This window comes from Cololabis saira, chromosome 23 (assembly GCF_033807715.1).
Source record: "Cololabis saira isolate AMF1-May2022 chromosome 23, fColSai1.1, whole genome shotgun sequence".
In the NCBI taxonomy this organism is placed as follows: Eukaryota; Metazoa; Chordata; class Actinopteri; order Beloniformes; family Belonidae; genus Cololabis; species Cololabis saira.
In genome coordinates this window covers 21874362-21892628 of record NC_084609.1, presented here as the reverse complement: position 1 = coordinate 21892628, position 18267 = coordinate 21874362, and the positions used below count along the sequence as shown (strand labels likewise).

At 42.1% G+C, this 18267-nt stretch overlaps 1 protein-coding gene across 4 annotated transcripts in view; it reads right to left on the bottom strand.

The window, feature by feature from the left end:
* Positions 1-16296, bottom strand: part of cald1a (caldesmon 1a) — a 77273-nt gene extending 60977 nt beyond the window's left edge. For all 4 annotated transcript variants that reach the window (XM_061715120.1, XM_061715122.1, XM_061715123.1 and 1 more), the window contains exon 1: positions 16167-16296. The gene's annotated coding sequence lies outside the window, so the exon portion shown is untranslated. The remainder of the gene's footprint in view (positions 1-16166) is intronic.
* Between the last annotated feature and the right edge of the window lie 1971 nt (positions 16297-18267).

Here is an 18267-nt window from a genome sequence, read left to right as displayed (position 1 = left end):
GACATATAAATCGAATAAAAGCACAAGTAAGCTTCAATGTTCCAAAATGGCCAGTTTGGGAAAAGTCTGTCTAAACAAAAACCCCTTAAAAACTCCCAGGGAAAATTAATCTTGGTACAATAAACAATGCGACATTAAGGAATTAATTTCTACAGTGTTTAACTTGTCTCCACAGAGAAATCTTTTTTGTCAGACGAAGATAAAAATGTCTTTTTTATGCTGAGTACTATCTTCATTTACTAGCTGGTAACGTGTTTATTCTAACGCCTCCAAAACAGCAGAGAAGGGCAGCTTTTTCTCAGCCCCACACTGTATCCTGAAGGAGAGTCAGCGCATATCCGTCTTGGTCTCCTCTCCTTCTGCGGTTATTTGGTATCCAATTCCAGAGATTCCAGGAAACCCTAGAGCTTCATGAGACAAAACAAAGCCCCTTCTCTTCCTCTGTGTTTGTCTCTTCCACTGTGTCTGCCTCAGCCAACCCCGAAAACGCTGCTGATTATTCACCGTAATTGACTCGTATCACACCATTATATATGCAAGGGGTTTCTTACTTTTAATGCCTGTGCTAATTCTAGACCACAGACTATTTAGACCATGGAAGAGGCAATCATCATTAGTATGATGTGGCATTTACCACTAAATTGAGGATAAAATTCAGCTTCAGAGGTTAATATATGTGCAGTATTTAAGCCTCCTAATTCCTAAATTTATTAGAATAATGCATATCTCAGACAGCCATGAAATTGTAAATAATTGAGCAGTGTGCTCTTAGGAGGCTCCTCTGGTTGCTCTGTTGAGGTTGCTGCAAGCTTTTTTTTTTTTTAAAGTCGTGGCAAAACTGGAAATGAGTTTTGGTTCACAAAGCAGCAGCATTAAATGGGAATGAATCCCCCACGCAGCTCTAATCTGTCCACAGGGGTTCACCCGTGTCTCCTGGAGGGGAAAATTGTCACCTCCACCTGAGTCAACTCCACTCTCCAACATAGATACACATGTCTGAACCCTCGCGTGTGCATATTCACCCACCACCCACCTCGTGTTTATGTTCGGAGCTTGAGTGACTGGTATTTCATTTCGGCCTGCCCGCAGCCCTTTGGCACAGTTTGGCCCGGGCCGGTGTACCATTACTGGTCATTAAGTTTAACCTGAACTAATAGGGGGGCCTATTTTCCAAGGTGGTCTCCCAGGTGGCTGTCACAGGAGTGAGTGGCACCGAGGGGCTCGGGGCTCGACTCGGGCATGAAAAATCTGCCGGAGTTGCAGGTCAGGCTTCGTCGTGTATGGGGACACGGGTTCTTTGAAAACAAGAAAGCATTGTTTCAGGGCATGCCTGGGTGTTTGGTTTCTCATTAAGGCAGGCTTAATGAGGCCAGCCAGGATGAACACCATGCCCCCATCTAGGAATGGGCGATATTTTACCGTTCACGATAAACCGTCAAAAAAATTCCCCACGGTAAGAATTTATCATCTCACGGTAAAAACGATAAATTCCAGTTGATGATGTTTTTGTGTAAAGCTGATTTATGGTTCTGTTAAATCCGCGCACAACGTACGTGAAGGAAGGAAGGAAGGAAGGAAGGAAGGAAGGAAGGAAGGAAGGAAGGAAGGAAAGAAGGAAGGAAGGAAGGAAGGAAGGAAGGAAACAAGGAAGAAAGGGAAAAAAGAGGAAGGGAAGAAGGAAGGAGAGAGCAGGAGGAAAGAAGGAAGGAAGGAAGGAAGGAAGGAAGGAAGGAAGGAAGGAAGGAAGGAAGGAAACAAGGAAAGAAGGAAGAAAGGGAAAAAAGAGGAAGGGAAGAAGGAAGGAGAGATCAGGAAGAAAGAAGGAAGGAAGGAAGGAAGGAAGGAAGGAAGGAAGGAAGGAAGGAAGGAAAGGGGAGAAGGAAGGGAGAAAACAAGGAAAGGAGGAAGGAAGGGAGAAAAGAGGAAGGGAAGAAGGAAGGAGAGAGCAGGAGGAAAGAAGGAAGGAAGGAAGGAAGGAAGGAAGGAAGGAAGGAAGGAAGGAAGGAAGGAAGGAAGGAAGGAAGGAAGGAAGGAAGGAAGGAAGGAAGGAAGGAAGGAAGGAAGGAAGGAAGAGAGAAAACAAGGAAAGGAGGAAGGAAGGAGAGAGCAGGAGGAAAGAAGGAAAGAAGGGAAAAAGGAAGGACGGAAGGAAGGAAGGAAGGAAGGAAGGAAGGAAGGAAATTAGCCTGAAAGAAAGAAAGAAAGAAAGAAAGAAAGAAAGAAAGAAAGAAAGAAAGAAAGAAAGAAAGAAAGAAAGAAAGAAAGAAAGAAAGAAAGAAAGAAAGAAAGAAAGAAAGAAAGAAAGAAAGAAAGAAAGAAAGAAAAAAGGATAAATTCCCGTTGATGACGTTTTTGTGTAACAAACATGGCAGATCTGAGAGCGAGATAGATTTATAGTTAAAAAGGTGGAGTTGAATTGATATTTTTTTTATCGTCATTTTTATCGTTATCGGGATAAATGCCAGAAATTATCGTGATACATTTTTTAGTCCGTACCGCCCATCCCTACCCCCATCTGTACCTGCTCCATCTGATCCAACAGTCCATCAACAATTTATGAAAAAAATCCTTCCAGACCAAGCCCCCCCCCGACACACATTAGGCTTTTTTCCTTTGTAAAGTGTATTATTGTGTTCCACATATTGATTTAACATCATTTTGTTTTCTTTCTTAACGCCAGACGACAGAGCTAGTTGGGGGGCAAATGACTCAACCCACCACACCATGCTGTGTTAAAACTCTGTACTGGTTCTAAAAATCCCCAAACTCATCGCCGACACGTATCGATCGGCTTGTTTTCATACGAGCAGGTTTAGTCAGTTAATATCTCACTGCTCCCATAGCAGATGTCTCACTCCGGCATCCGAATCTTTGCATGTTTTAGCCGTACCCTGCTCCGTTGTGACATGTGTCATCATTAATCAGAGGAGAAGGAGCCATTAGTCTAAATGCGGGAGTAATTAATCCATGCTCACACCCCATTAGACGTCACGCTCAATTTGTGCACGGAGCTGTGTGCTGCGTAAATAAGTAGAGACGATGGGACCCTCGGCTATTGTTCCCGGACAGCCTGGCATCTGAAGACTTGCTCTGGTGCCGCTGAGATGCCAAACTGCATCTCTGCATACCACACAGCAGTCCACGTTGATGTCAGATATTGAACTGGAGGTGAAATGTATGCCATAAATAACTGTTATAACGTAGAGCTTTTTATTCATACTTAGGGCTGGGCGATATATCGAGATTTTAATATATATCGATATATTTTCAAACACGATATGGTACGGGACAATATCGTTTATATCGATTTAAAAAAAAAAAATTATTTTATTTTTTTTTTACATTTTTTTTTTATGATTTTGATATAGCTTATTTTGTGACAAATTGACTTGAATGTTTTATTTGAGATTTGCACAAATGTTTTGTTATTTGCACAACTGTCAACCTCAGTGGAAAAGTCTGCCTGTTACTGTCTACATTGTATTAATTGTTAATTTAATTGTTATGCAGGAAAGGGATATTTGTTTTATTTTATTCAAGAAGCATTTTTATTCTATATATGCAGGCAGTTTATTTTTATTTCATTCGTTTTATACATTTTGATATTGTGCAGACCTCTGTTAATAAAGGTTCCTGTGTGACATTTGGCACGAGGCTTTGTATTAAAACTGACTGTTTTTTTAAGGGTTTGCCTCAGAAAAAAATGAAGCTAACAGAGATGCTATGCTATAATGCTTTGGGGGAAACCCCAATTATGTCACAGAAAAAATATCGATATATATCGAGTATCGCCATTTAGCTAGAAAATATGGAGATATGACTTTTGGTCCATATCGCCCAGCCCTATTCATACTCAATTCATCTAATCAGAGAATATTCATATGTAGCTCCGTCGTAAAAAAGTGACCGGTCTTCAGCAGTAAAGCCAAAACCATAAGCCTCCAACAAGGTTAAATTGCAGGAGGGCATCTAGTATGAATTAGCCCTCGGTTTAATAAGAACCATTAGGCTGTCACCTCGGCGGTTGTAGAGCTGCCTATATTACAGTAAAGCCCCTCTGGAGCTGAGCTGAGGTTATTCAATAAAAACCTGACTGAGTGTTTCTCCCAATCACCAATGGCAGACCTCTGATGAGGTAAAAAGCTCTCCCATGCCAGCCTCCCTCCCTCCGGTGCGCTGTCTGATTAAAATGGTTTTCTGAGGCCAGATTTTTTTTTTTTTTTGCTCTGCTTGTAACCTTGCCAGAGCCAAGTTTAGAGAACAGAGAGAAAAATTGACAAATTACCTAATACACACTGAAATGAATCCATGAAAACAGATCTAAGCCATAAAGGCCTCGCGATAATTAGGTGAGTAAGAGTCCAGGATTTTTTACCTTTTTTAGATAAACTGTTGTTACCAGTGTCTTAGATTCCCATTATAACTGTAGCTTAACATAATCTGCATTTGTTACCAGTATTGAGGAAGCGGTGGCTCTGTTTGACCTTCAGCCTTAATCACTTGCACACGTACTTTTCGTCTAGACCCCATCCCTCAACCCAACGGAGCAGCGGCATGTGAAGTGGAAAGAAAGTGCAGCGACGGAGTGGCCCGCTAGCGTCGGCTTTCCGAGCCTCCCATCCTTTCGCCTTCCTCGTATCACATTCCTGAGCAATCCTCAGAGGCTCGTATGTAAATGCCAGAGTATGCTTCTGATTAGGAAGCACATAGAGTACACTCCATAAATGCACTCTTAAACAATTACCACTGCTTCCAATTGCAGCGCCGAAACAGACATCAGACCGTGCTGCTGCCCGACTTGCCTACTCATGTGGGAAAGTTAGACGTGGATCATTTACAACAATGTGCCCTGCTTTATGACACGTCTGATTCTAACTGTCTGAAAAAAAAGGTTTCAAAACACAGGGAATGATATATCAAGTAACAAAGGAATTTAGCCACAGACATGTCACAATGTTGCTTTGGTTTTCAGGCAAGGCAATTTATTTCTTCATAACACTCACAAAGCTTAATATTTTAATGAATTGTGTAGCACTTTAGCTACATGCATTTCTCTAATTTGATCCACAAAAAGTGTTAGCACATGTCTGCATTTTGCCGTAGTTGAAGGTTGGAAGATATAGGGGTTGCTCAAATATAACTTTGTGGGAGATTACGACAAATATTGGGGAGGAAACGCATCCGTTTCAGAGGTTCAAACAAGGCAGATGGAACAATTGTGGCCCAACACCTGCTTTACCAAAGGAGTGAAACACCAAATGAGCAGAGTCTCTGTGTTGGTGATCACGCTGAGTCTCTAGAGGAGTAATACAAATGAGTCAATCAATGTAGGCGAGACCAACCGAGGAGTGCACAACAGAATTGAGTTGACTTTAGCAACTCAGTTCAAAGCTGAGATATCCAGCCGGCTCTCATCCTCTTAACAGCTGGAATGAACTGAAACATTTCTGGAGCTGATGCTCATGGCTGTTGGCAAAAAACAGCAGTTCGGAAAACAAAACAATCTAGATACCCGACTGGAAAACCAAAATGTCCACCTAATAAACAAACATCTGTATATCAAGCATTCGTGTCCAGCACTGATGAGTACATCTCTAAACGTTCAGCCAGGAGACGGGATTTCTTGAGTCCTATCACCCAACACGTTAAATGTGCATAATTGAAACTTATTTTACACATTTTTTAGATGCTATTTGAGTATTTTTAGGTCAAGACACACATGGCTAGGTTTAGGTAATCATAATAAGTTTAAATATTTGGTTTCACTTGTAATTATAGCTTAAAAGGAACCTTTGCAATTTTTAGCTCAGAGTCCTCCAATATGTGTGTTAGTGAAGTTGCTTTTATGATACTATCCAAGATTTAATCCTGTTTGATCTTTAGCTCCGTGGCTCTTGTTTTTTATCTTCCTCACTTCGATCATCATTACTTTCTCGGGTTTCTTACGGTCCTCTAGCCGTTGTGTCCGTCTGTACGTCATTAGCGTTCATATGGTTGTTTAGCAGCACAGCCACCAGGGGGCAGTCACGAGCCCATCACCTGATAGCAAGTTTAGTGTTAATTTAAGAAAAAATCTTTTGGATAAACAAATAATAAAAAAATCTATAAATATAGTCATATATATAGATGAGTTGACTCTGGAGGCTGTTGGAGAACCATTAACTCATTCATGTTCAATGTTTTATTTGCGTTACGTCAAGGAAACAAAAACACTGGTGTGAACGGCGGTAACTAATGAACCAAAGTCAGTACATAAATGTCAAATTTTTTTATTTAATTTTGCTCAAACTGATGATGAAACGTCTTACTATATGTCCCCCAAAACGACTGATATTCTGCTTAACTGTGAAGCAACTCATCAGGTGGAGATGACTTACAAACCAGATTTGAGTGAGGCTGGGCTACTTCATTTTCTTCTGTTTCATTTTCTCATATTGAACATGAGATATTTTTATTTTTATATAGATTTTTAATCTCAATGGGTTTCTTTTCCTGGTTAAATAAAGGTTAAATAAATTTAAAAAAAAAATTAGGTAAATGATTGAGTTGCTATGCTCAATACTGCTCCGATGACTTCCGGTAGTATTGTTATATTTCATGTGTAATATTAAGCATCGAGGCTCCGTATCAAAAGATGGATGAAATCAATGCAGTATACGGACAGAAGGCTCTGTATCGTTTCAAACATAGTTTATATGGACCTTTAGTCGTCTCTGCCACCTGAGGGTGCTCGAATAAAATGTAAGTCCGTCAGTTCCCTAGAAGGGGATCTCGGGTCTGAACCTGCCGATATGAAATCGATCTTAAAGGCTTACACCCCTTCATGAGCACTGCACACTTCAAAGAACATAGACCGGCCTTGCCCTCTCCTCACATGAGGAGATCTCCGTCGAGACTCTTCTCCCACGTCCCTCAGTTGTGGAATAAGTTACCAATGACCACAAGAACAGAGTCGTCCCTCTCCACAGTCAAGAAGGTGTTGAAAACAGTCTTCTCCCCATATAACTTCCAGAGCTGCACTTGTCATCATAGTGGCACTTAGCTGCACTTATTTAAATGTCTTATCTGCACCTACTTTGTGATCTACTATGTTCCTGTGGCTTGATTGTATTCCTCTGTTGACATAGCGCCTTTAAGGGACCCACAGTTGACACAGGAGCTGACCGGGACAGGCGTCAGATTTACTTTGGACAGTTTCTGTGGCTAGATGGCTAGAAATAATCAAATGGTAATTTAAGAAATTTAAAACTGATATTTGAACAGGAAAACTGTCGCTTTAAAAGCCACACTTTTCTACTCTTCAACCAGCTTCTCTTACATTTCCCAGATTGCAATGGGAACACAACCTGGGACTGCATGAGATTTGCACTTGTCTCAAGGTATGTCATTGAAATAGATGATCCTGCATGTTAATAGTAATAGCTTCCCCTTCCATTAAGAACTGTAACCAAGAGATTTGACTATATAATTACCCCTACCAATACCTCTTGAAAGAGAGGGCTGAGGGGTAAGGCTAAAATACAATATGTGATTGCAATGTCTTGCTCTCAAATGTCTTGATTTGGGGTTTGTCAATAGCAACACAGAAATCAAAGAACCAGTAGAGTTCTTTGATGCCCAGGAATGCGGGTGGATCTGTTTATGGTGGCTATAACTGGCTGTATATTGTAGCTATCACGCTATAGGGGTATTGGACATGAAAATATGAGACTAATCCGTAAATCAGCAATAGCTATGTGACAGTAGCATTTGTGCAGCAATGTTTTTAAATTACACCATGTTTTTAAATGTTGCCCCGTTCACGTTATGTTTTGCCCTGAAATCGTGTTTTTTTCGTTTACCCCTCTGTTAGAAGTGTTTGTTTTCCATTTGGAGGGGCTGTGCAGCCCTTTGCCTCTTCCCTCCTCCCCTTAATCCACAGAAGAATTGTGAACCACTACCCCTCACATAAATACGTAAAACCTAGAAGTACGGCTAAAGGGCAGTAATTAGATTTACGAGCAAGCGTACATGCGTGATGAATTTATAAGATCCAGATGTGCTAACGGGCAAAGATAGCAACTTGTTAGTAGTAAAAATTGAGCTTTTAGCAGCAAAGTAAACAGAAAATTCCCTAAACAGTTGGTGCCGACCACATCCAAACTAAAATAATGAATACTGAACTGACATAACTCAGACTGCCTAATCCACAATAACAAATCTAATCTAAAACTTGATTCAAAAGTCCACTCAAATGGGCACGAGATATCTCAGTGGGTTGAGCGGGCACCATTTACACTAGGCCTGTGTTGAAAAAAATCGATTTTCTGATTCTAAATCGATTCTCATATTAATTCCTAAAAATCGATTCTTATGTCTAAAGATCGTTTTCTTTTGTTTGTTTTTTTCATCATTTTCGCCAGGTGAACTTTAATCCCAGTAGTCGGACACACAGTTTGTCATGACATTTCTGAAAAATGCCAGGTGCTTCATGGCAATATGTGTGCGTTGTGACAGAATAAATTAGATAAGCTAAAATGATTTGTTTACTGCATGAACTGTTGCAATTTCTTTCTTTTTTGCACTTTAAATGGATATTGAAAGGCCTGTTTGAGTTATTTATTTCTTAGTTATTTCACAGTAATTATTGTGAAATTATTATTTCACTAGTTATTTTACAGTCATATAATTCAGGCAACAGCTCAAAAAACATTTTAAATAACACTAAGCCAATATCGAATCGGATCGAATCGAATCATGATAATCGATTCTGAATATTAAGAATCGGAATCGAATCGATTCTTGACATTTGAATCGATACCCAGCCCTAATTTACACAGGCTATTGGCCTTGTGCATGCAGCGCAGGTTCGAGTCCCAGCCTGCTGCTCTTTGATGCATGTCTTCCCCTCTCCCTCTATACCCATTTACTGTCCATGTACTTTCAATAAAAGGCCACAAGTACCACAAAATCTTTTAAAAAGAAAAAAAAACCCAGAAAAACAACATTTACTGTATATAACTACTGTAGTTATTATTTATAATATGGTTAATTTAATATGACAAATGGATCAGACAAACCAAATACATGGAAAATAACTATCCAATATAAACCAAAACAAAAGGAACTTTTGGCATTTTTCCACTCAGTAGGTCCCCCTACAGGCGTGGAGGTTAAGATGTTACGCAACACTGTTGACGTCTACTCTTGTCCGCTCACTCTCGTTGCTTATGTGTTACACAGCGTTATAAGAAATACTCAGCTGTGGCAAAAGACAACATATATGGGAGTCCAAAGTCGCTGTGGGTGATTTTTGCCAATAGTAGAGACCTAAGAGCTTGACGATGCTTTCAAAAAGTAAGAAAATATTTCACTCATTGTCTAAATCTGCTTATTTCTAATTAGGCTCACAGGGATCTGCTGGAGCCTACCCCAGCTCATTTTGAGGTACACCCTGGACAGGTTACCAGCTCATCGCAGGCCCACATATACACAAACAACCACACACAGCCAATATTAATTCAAATAAAACTGAAACTAAAGGGAATTACTTTGACTCTTTCACTTTGTTGAGAATGCAGTAAAGCAACTCACTGACAAATTGAATAATAAATGTAATTGTTGGATGCGGTTGTTACAACATTGCACTGAAATAGAACGAGACTACAAGTCTGACAAATGTGAGTAGCCGTGTAAGAACGCAGAGATTGTTTTATGTGGATGAGGTAAGCCCTCCACTCCATCATTACCACATAAAAGCCCAAATTCGCTCTCGCCACTTCTCAATCCCAGGATGGCAGAGGTCCAACACGGCCTCCCCGAGCTGTCCTTCACGATCGGCGCACACACACTCGAACACGTTCAGAAAAACCACAAGCATAAATCCTGCAGGCCTATTACTGACCTGCATACTGGCCTGTCTGCCCCCCCCACCACCCACCGCCCCCACCCCGCATGCAATTCATTGAGCGGTTAACCTCGCTAACTGTGTAAACACATGAACTCACCGGTCATGTTTTCACACTGAATGGTATTTTTCACACACTCCTCTGGGATTTACATCATATTACCCCCGCGTTCCCCTTAATTCCCCATCACCCTACAATATGGGAGTTTTAAAGGGCGATTGGACTGGCTCTTGATTAGCCATGTTTGTTTAGATTTAGCACTGATTGCGAAGAAGAAAGGTGGAATGAAGAGATGTAAAAAAGAACACAATCAAAAGAATTAACATTTATTTACTCGTTACTTTTTTTTAAGGAGGAAACAACTGAGTTAGATGAGATTGGTGTTACGGGAAAGGCGAGAGGAAGAGGGAAAGTTAATGTGTAGCTGCTAGAGGAGAGATGTGTACGGCGCTTTCTCCGCCACAGGGACACACTGTGCACGTCGGAGGTCCCAGCGGGACGCCGTCGAAGGAAAACACAAGGCCAATCAGCTAACAGAGACATTTCCTGTGCTTGTTTTATCAGATGAGAAGAAGCCTAAAGGCTAAATGTCCCCTCTCAACAAGGTTGTACACTTCTCAGGATAACCCGCTTCGGAGAACGGCGGGGAGAACATGCATCTTTGTGGGATGACATCAGAAGTGCAGCTCGGGAGCACTGACCTCACTCTCGCACAATCAATCATCCACAAAAAACCCCATGAAATGTGGATCACGTGAATAAGAGAAGAGGTTTTACCTTTTAAGATATAAAGCAAAGCTGCCTCTGGAATTAAATCATCTCCTTATGAAAACAAATTTAGCAAGAGTTACGGGAATGTGATAGTCTCTTTTTTTATTTTTAGAGCTATGAAACCTCTGGCAGGGCTTGGCATCTGGAAACTAGCAGATGGTGGACCAATAAGTTAGTTACCAGCACCGGCATGCCATACTGCCAATTAGGCAACTGGCCTTGAATGATCCTTTTCTTTTGGAGGTCAGAAAATGCTATCAGCGAGAGGTTGATGTGTCAAACCTTCCTCATCCCAGTGTGACTAAACCCCAGAGGAATTCAAACACAGGTCCTTTGTGCCCACGTGACTGCATCACACAGCAAAATCAAAGTTTGAGTGCTAGTTTAGGAAAGAAAAGAGGTAGAGATAAAGATCCTGGGGGAGAGGATCAAATTCTTCATGCCTGTACAGTGAATTGAATATGTGGCTTGAAAACAGATGAGCATAAGCGTGGTTTGATTAAATAAGGCTTAATTTGGTAGTAAAAGCCTTGTAGGCCAGGAAGAAAAAAGAAAGACCGGGACGAGCATTTTCCATGACCCAATAGACAAACAGGATCTAATTGTACGGGAAGAAAACGCCAGAACATCCAAGAGCACCATGCTCCCCAGCCATTGCAGCTCCCTGGCAGCTCCGCTGCACGCCGAGGAACTAAAACACCTTCAAAAACTCCTGCAACCCAGAAGCTCTACCAAAAAAAGGAGACGAAAGAGTTAAGATTCCCTCTCCAGCTCGACGTCTGCCCGTACATCCAACTCCAACTTATTACAGAACTTAAGTGTGCGGTTCTGGATGCAGCGCATTCAAATTACATGCTATCGTATTAAAAGGCAAGCAGGGAAACTTAAAGAGTACGCCGTTAGCCTCGACTCCAGGGCCAAACTCCCAGGAGCCTCAGCAGCGTGTCAATCACAGCTACTTAAAAATGTTCTGGGGACAAAAAACCTAAAACCTATCCTGATTTTATTCCAAGCAAGACATGCACGAGGATGACGAGGGCGCAAGCGATAAAACCGAAAGCGTTCTTCCGGCTTGTGGTTCTCCAAGGCACGGCGAAGCTGCATCTCATTTTCAAACCATATTATTACAACAAACAAATCTGCAAAAAATTAAGCCGACGGACAAAAAGACTCGAGCACCAGAAACATGCTTGACATAGTTTAACTGGTCTGTTATGAGAAGAAACCATAAAATAGCTCTGGCACCTGCAGAAGGAATGTGTGTTTGGATGTCATGTCAGGATGTGAATGAACCAAATTGGAAAATCTTCACATGGTAGGTACAGATCTACTTAGAAAACAACCGAACGGTAGATCATTTGTGTTTAAAGACTGTCTCTGCCAGTTTCCATTTTATTCAAATTCATTTTGGCCACTTGGTTGGCTGCCTTTGCTCAGCGGTGGTACGAAAAAAAGGAAAGAAATACTGCCTCTCAAGGAAACTCTGGATTTTTGCTTTGAAACTTGATACCATGGTGGATTATGCGTAACTAGCATCAAACTATAACAAGCCTACCACATACTCTGCATGCATGTAAACCCATAGTGATGCTTCATGCTCCGGCATTTGTTGACTGTCATGAAAATGAGGTAAAATCATCACAGAACCCAGCATCTAACTCTAATCAGAGAGATATATGGGAAGGAAAATGGAATTGAGAGAAAAATGGAGCCAGCATACAGCGAGAGTATGTAAGAGCCCACACCGCACTGTGCAGCCAGAGCCAGACTCCGGAAATGCATGGCAGTGTTCCCAACATCCTGCCCGCCCAGCCCTAACCCTGGCCCTGGCTCTCGCCCCGCACTGCCAATCCCCTGTTATCACTCTGTGCAATTACCTCCAGATTCCTCTGCGCTCATATCATATCGTGTCAATTATACAATCCTCTCCTAAGTACAAAGTGCTACACACATTTTAGCTTAAAGCTTGCAGTTTTATGGGTGTTTAGGTCTAGAAATAGCTGTATGAGAGTGCATTTGCTTGTATGAACATGCTTGCAGAGTCTAAAGGGAAAAAAGAAGAACTCCCCTAGAGAAAGATATTGCTGCAGATGCCAGAGGGAAGATTTTGTGAGAATTGTGTATAATTACTTATTTAAACAAAACAAAAAGGTATGATATCAATATTTCCCAAAAAAACAACCCAAAACTGCATAACATATCCCCTCGCTACAAACATTGAGTCAGCTTAGGTGAACACTACATGTTGGGATAAAGAGTGAGGAATGATGAAAAGGTGAGCAAAAAAGTATTAGAAACATATTAAAATAGCTTTAAGTGATGCAAAAATGCTTGAGATAAAATTTCATTAAAGAAGACATCATTAAAATAGTTAAAAGTTAAGGATATGGTTAGATTTGGGTAATTTTCAGGGTACATTTTAAGTTTAAAAAAAAAAAGAAAGGAATAGGGATGTACAGTAACTTTCAAATGTCACAGCAACGCATTGTTTCGGCCACCAGGAGGCAGTAATATGACTGATTACCAACTGACAGCTACCCTGAAACAACTTCTTTCCAGCCGTGCTGCGATGTAAAGTAAACCCAGGAGATGGCAACAGTAAGAGGGCTGACCCCCGCCTCGTTCCCTCTGGCTGCTACAGCCCCGTCACCATGTCCGATCCCGGCGGGATCCACTGATGCAGCAAATGACTCCTCCACACCAGTAGGTGGCGGTGAAGCAATGTTTGGTGTATGGGCAACCACCAATGATATAAAAGAAACTAGAACAATGAGATCAACATGGAAAACTGAACTTATGTTTGCAAACATGGAGATGGTTTCTATGAAATAGAAGGGAAGACTCAAACTCCAAGGGAACAGCATCTCCTGCCTTCAGCACACCAGGTGAACACCATGTTAAATCCAAGGCAGGGACTTGACTCAGCCCGAAAATAAAGTCTTGCTGTGGGGTTATCTCGCTCCTGGTAACAGAGACACGTGCCAACGTCAGAGGGGTCGTAAACCTACCCTCAACCCATGCCAATGGTCGGAAAGCATTGTTCTCACACATGGCGATACGTTATTTAGCCAGCAGACTAACATAAACTCAAACAAACGCCCACAATGAGATCATGAAGCATGAACGAGCGGTGTTAGTGAACAGGTTCGGGGTGGAGGTTGCAGGGGTACAAAACGACTGGAAAGTTGCATTCCTGAGACCATTCCAATCATCTGTCCCCAGGTCAAGCCCTGCACCTTATAAGGAGCTGAAGGCACTTTCTGCATGTTTTCCAAAAACACTGCACGACTTACCAGATACAGTTTCATGGAGAATGACTGTGCTGCTTCTGGCCCAAGAGCATTTAGAAACCCACAAATCTACCTTCATGCAGCTCCCTCCCTCCCTCCCTCCCTCCTTCCCTCCATCCATCCTCTTCCATTTTCCATGCTTACATTTCACAGACTACTGTGCAATAAAGCCGAGATCAAAAGACTTTATGCACAAGTACAATGAAGGTTGGGGAGAGCCCTTCGCCTCGGGGTAGGTGGGATTCAAAAGAATGTGATATCTAGAAATGAACACTCATGTGCAAATGAGCAGGCCTTTTGCTCGGCGTCTCTCTCTGCTGGAGGTGCTGGATATAATTCTATATTTCCAGTGGTGTAAAGTAACGAAGTACAAGTACTTCGCCATTGTACTTAAGTAAGATTTTTGAGAATTTGTACTTTTATTGATACTTTCATTTTTCTGTACTTTTACTTTTACTTCGTTACATTTTCAAGGAAAAAAAATCGTACTTTTAATCCGCTATATTTAAAATTGGACACGTCGTTACTCGCTACAAATTAAAGAACAGCACAGCGGGGGCTGATTTATGGTTCCGCGTTACACCGCCGCAGAGCTACGGCGTAGGGTACGCGGCAACGCACACCTTACGCCGTAGCCTACGGCGTAAGGTGTGCGTCGATTTAACGCGGAACCATAAGGCGGACGGGAAGGAAGGGGGGCGCGTGAATACACCGAGAAGGAGCGGCAGCTCCCGGTAGAGTTGCGGCTCAGAGGCGGGCCGGAAGGCCGGAGGAACCGCCGTCGCGTCGAGTACCGATGAGGACTGAAGCCTGAATTATGGTTCCGCGTTAAATCGACGCAGAGCCTCACAGTAGGGTACGGGCCCTGCGTTGGTGTAACGCAGAACCATAAATCAGCCTTGAGCGGCAGCCGACGCGTGTCCATGCGCACCATTCTTTGATTCCACCCCTTCTAAGGTGGTTTTGGCATTTAAAAGTTCAAAAGTCTCATCGTTTATCAGCTGGGGTTGCTTAATGTTGTCACTGCATACTACAGGCTGGGGGTGGACCTGTCAGCGGGGCCAATGGGGTACAGCAGCAGTGATGAGCAAAGGGAGAAATTAAAATGGGGTAATGGAAACAAACGCTAAATAATAATATCACCATTATTTAGAGTTGTAAGCAAATTCTTGGATTCTTCATTTCTTTGCAATCCTTTTGAAAATAATTTTGTACTTTGAATTTTGTACTTTGTACTTTGTACTTTTTACTTTTGTACTTAAGTACATTTTACACCATGTACTTTTGGTACTTTATTATATTTAAGTTGAGGTACTTTTATACTTTTACTTAAGTAATGTTCTTAATGGGTACTTTTTACTTTTACTTAAGTAATTTTCAAGCAGAAAATTTGTACTTTTACTTAAGTACAATATTTTTGTACTTTTTCCACCTCTGTATATTTCAATATGATCTCAGGAACTGTGAGGAGCATGTGTAGTGCTGTAGGCGTGTGTGGGGCCTCTTCTCGCCTATAGGCCAAGCTTTTACACTTTCCACATGACACAGTTCTACAGGTTTAGGAACAAAACCTCGCATCTATGCGTTCCCTTGCTGCCAGAAGTGTTGTTTCAGGATGTAGTGAGTGTCATGTCGGCTACTGGCGCCTGGCTGGGGTCTGGAGACAACCCCCCGCCGTCTCTTAATACTTTTTTTGCTCGATAAGAATCAAGGCTGATTTATGGTTCAGCGTTACACCAACGCAGAGACCTACGGCGTAGTTTACACGGCGACGCGCACGCTTCGCCGTAACCCTACGGCGTAGGCTCTGCGTCGATTTAACGCAGAACCATAATTCAGGTTTAAGAATCAGACAGGAGGAGCTGAGCGTGCAGAGCCTGCCTTTGTGCGCATGAACCTTTGCATGACTGCGCCATCGCCTGAACTGGGAAAAAAGTTGGTGTACAGCTCGCAGCCCGTGGTTAAACTTTTTCCTTTAGAGAACAGTTAAGGCGGAAGAAAAAGGAGCGCACAAAAAAGGGAGCGACGCGCAACCGGGATATGATAAGTGCGCACAGAGCAGATCCAGTAGGATAATCTACCATCGTCTGACAACAGCCCGCATCACTAATCAGCCCACATCCTCACGCTTAATCCCCTTTGTTCTTTCAAATCCAAGTACAGTTCAAACATCACCTGCAAAAGTCCTGGAAGTTTGGGGTGTTTTTGTTGCGCTTACCTGTGGATCTTAACGGAACAAAGTGGAGCTCTGCAGTCGAGTGAGAGGAGAGCAGAGGAGAGGAGAGTCTGCAGTCGCTCCTCCACCACACTCAATGATAAAAGCACACTCAGACCCGCTCAGGCTCCTCCCTTCAACACATAATCTACATTTACTCTTGGCTGCTCGACTTTATCCAGTCTCCAGTCTGCTGTTTGAACGCCAGGCAGCTGCAGACGCTCTCCGACGGCTGCGTTCAAGATGAATTAAGAAGTCTGAGCGGCTGCAGGCAGAACATATTCATTTACTCATTCTTCATGAGTTCAAAACAAAGAACAAAACAAACAAAAAACAACAACAAAAACACCCTAATGTACACAAAAATGGTGCGCTGATAAATGATATAAACATTTGTAAATAACTGACCTGAAATCAGGGCTGTCTAGCTTTTTTGAGGGCCCCTCCTGTGTAGATTATATTTAGTGGCCCCTATTTAGTAAAACTACAGTGTGATGGGGGAATTTAAAGGGGACCTATTATGAAAAACACGTTTTTTCTTGCTTTAACATATATACAGTGGTCTCCCCTCAGCCTGCCAACTCAGAGAATGAGGAAAGCAACCAAATTCTGCAGTGTCTGTACAGCCGTCGGGATGATCCATCCAGTGTGATGTGGATCTACGAGCCGTTCAGATTCTGCTCCCTTTCGTTATATAACGAAAATGCGATTTACATAGATTGGCCTCCGATGCGTGAAACCACGCCCACAACTAACTCCACCGGCCGGATCTTCCGCCATTTTTTCGTAGCGGTGTATCGCGTCATTCAGGCAGCCAATCAGCACAGAGCCTCATTATCATAGCCCCGCCCACTCAGAATCCCGCATAGATAATGAGGTTAGAGAATGGGATGCTGAAGACATGGCTCAGAGGCTGAATTTCTAATTTATTTAGCAAAAAAAGTCTAAAGCTTGTTTTTAAGACATTCAAGGCCTGTTTAAAATAGTTATTAGATGCCATAATAGGTCCCCTTTAAATATTTTAAGACCATATACTATATAAAAAGCACTGGACAAAGCCCCTGCGATGTCATGAAGGTCTGTTAGGACAGTTAACACACCAGGACACCAGATGGTTAAGCAATGTTTGGTCTTTATTCACAGCTCACAAGTCAAGACAGTTTTAAATAACACCCATCCCTCAAAACATAATGTCCCTAATTATGCATTAATGTGTTACTTTACACAATTTTACCTGAAACTGCAGTTTCATCACTTTCTCATTAATCTCAATGTCCCATATTTCAGACTATGCAATTTAAGGGTCAGTCTGCGAGTCATAGCACTTGCAAAAAGGTTGGTGGCAAATCAGCTGCCATTTGGGGGTCGGCACGTGATCATTTAGCGTGAACAACTGAAAGACTCCTCAAAGATACCCGCCAATGCGTCTCTGGTCCATTACCCAAGGCTGACGTATATTTAACATGCCAAATATTGGCAACTGTTGCACGACTTCCCATTCAAGCCACAGCCCAAGAAAAAAGAAAGGTGTCAGGTGAAGTCACTAAGAAGGGAATTCCAAAGGGGACCCAATGAAGCAAGGGGAGATGGACACCATGCACAAATTATACAATATGTGTACGATATTATCTTTCCACGGGTTTGTCAATCACATACAAGGAGGGGCATAACAGGAATTATTTCAAACTGGACCTCAAGGAGAATGCACAGTGTAGGCTATTTCCATAATTTCTTCAGAAACTGAATGCAAAAGGAACTGTTTTGTCGAATATTGTACAGTGTCTCCCCTTTCCTTTATAGGTTTCCTTTTCTCGAGGTGACATCGGTCCCATGATACTACATAAATCTTCAATGAGTTTGAAAATGTCTAAATGTCACCAATAAACACCAAGTGGAAAATTACATTTCACCGGACCAGAAGTGATGCTGACTGAATGGTACAGACAGTAAGTCATATGTTCCTAAGTTTTTGTCAGAAGTTGTCAGAGAGGAGAGTCTCCGGGTTGTCTTGGGGTAAACCTAATTAAGATGAATTAACGGCTCCTTGTTTTGCTCTGCTTTGACCAGTTTTTCCCTAATGAAAAAAACAAAACATGCATTGACT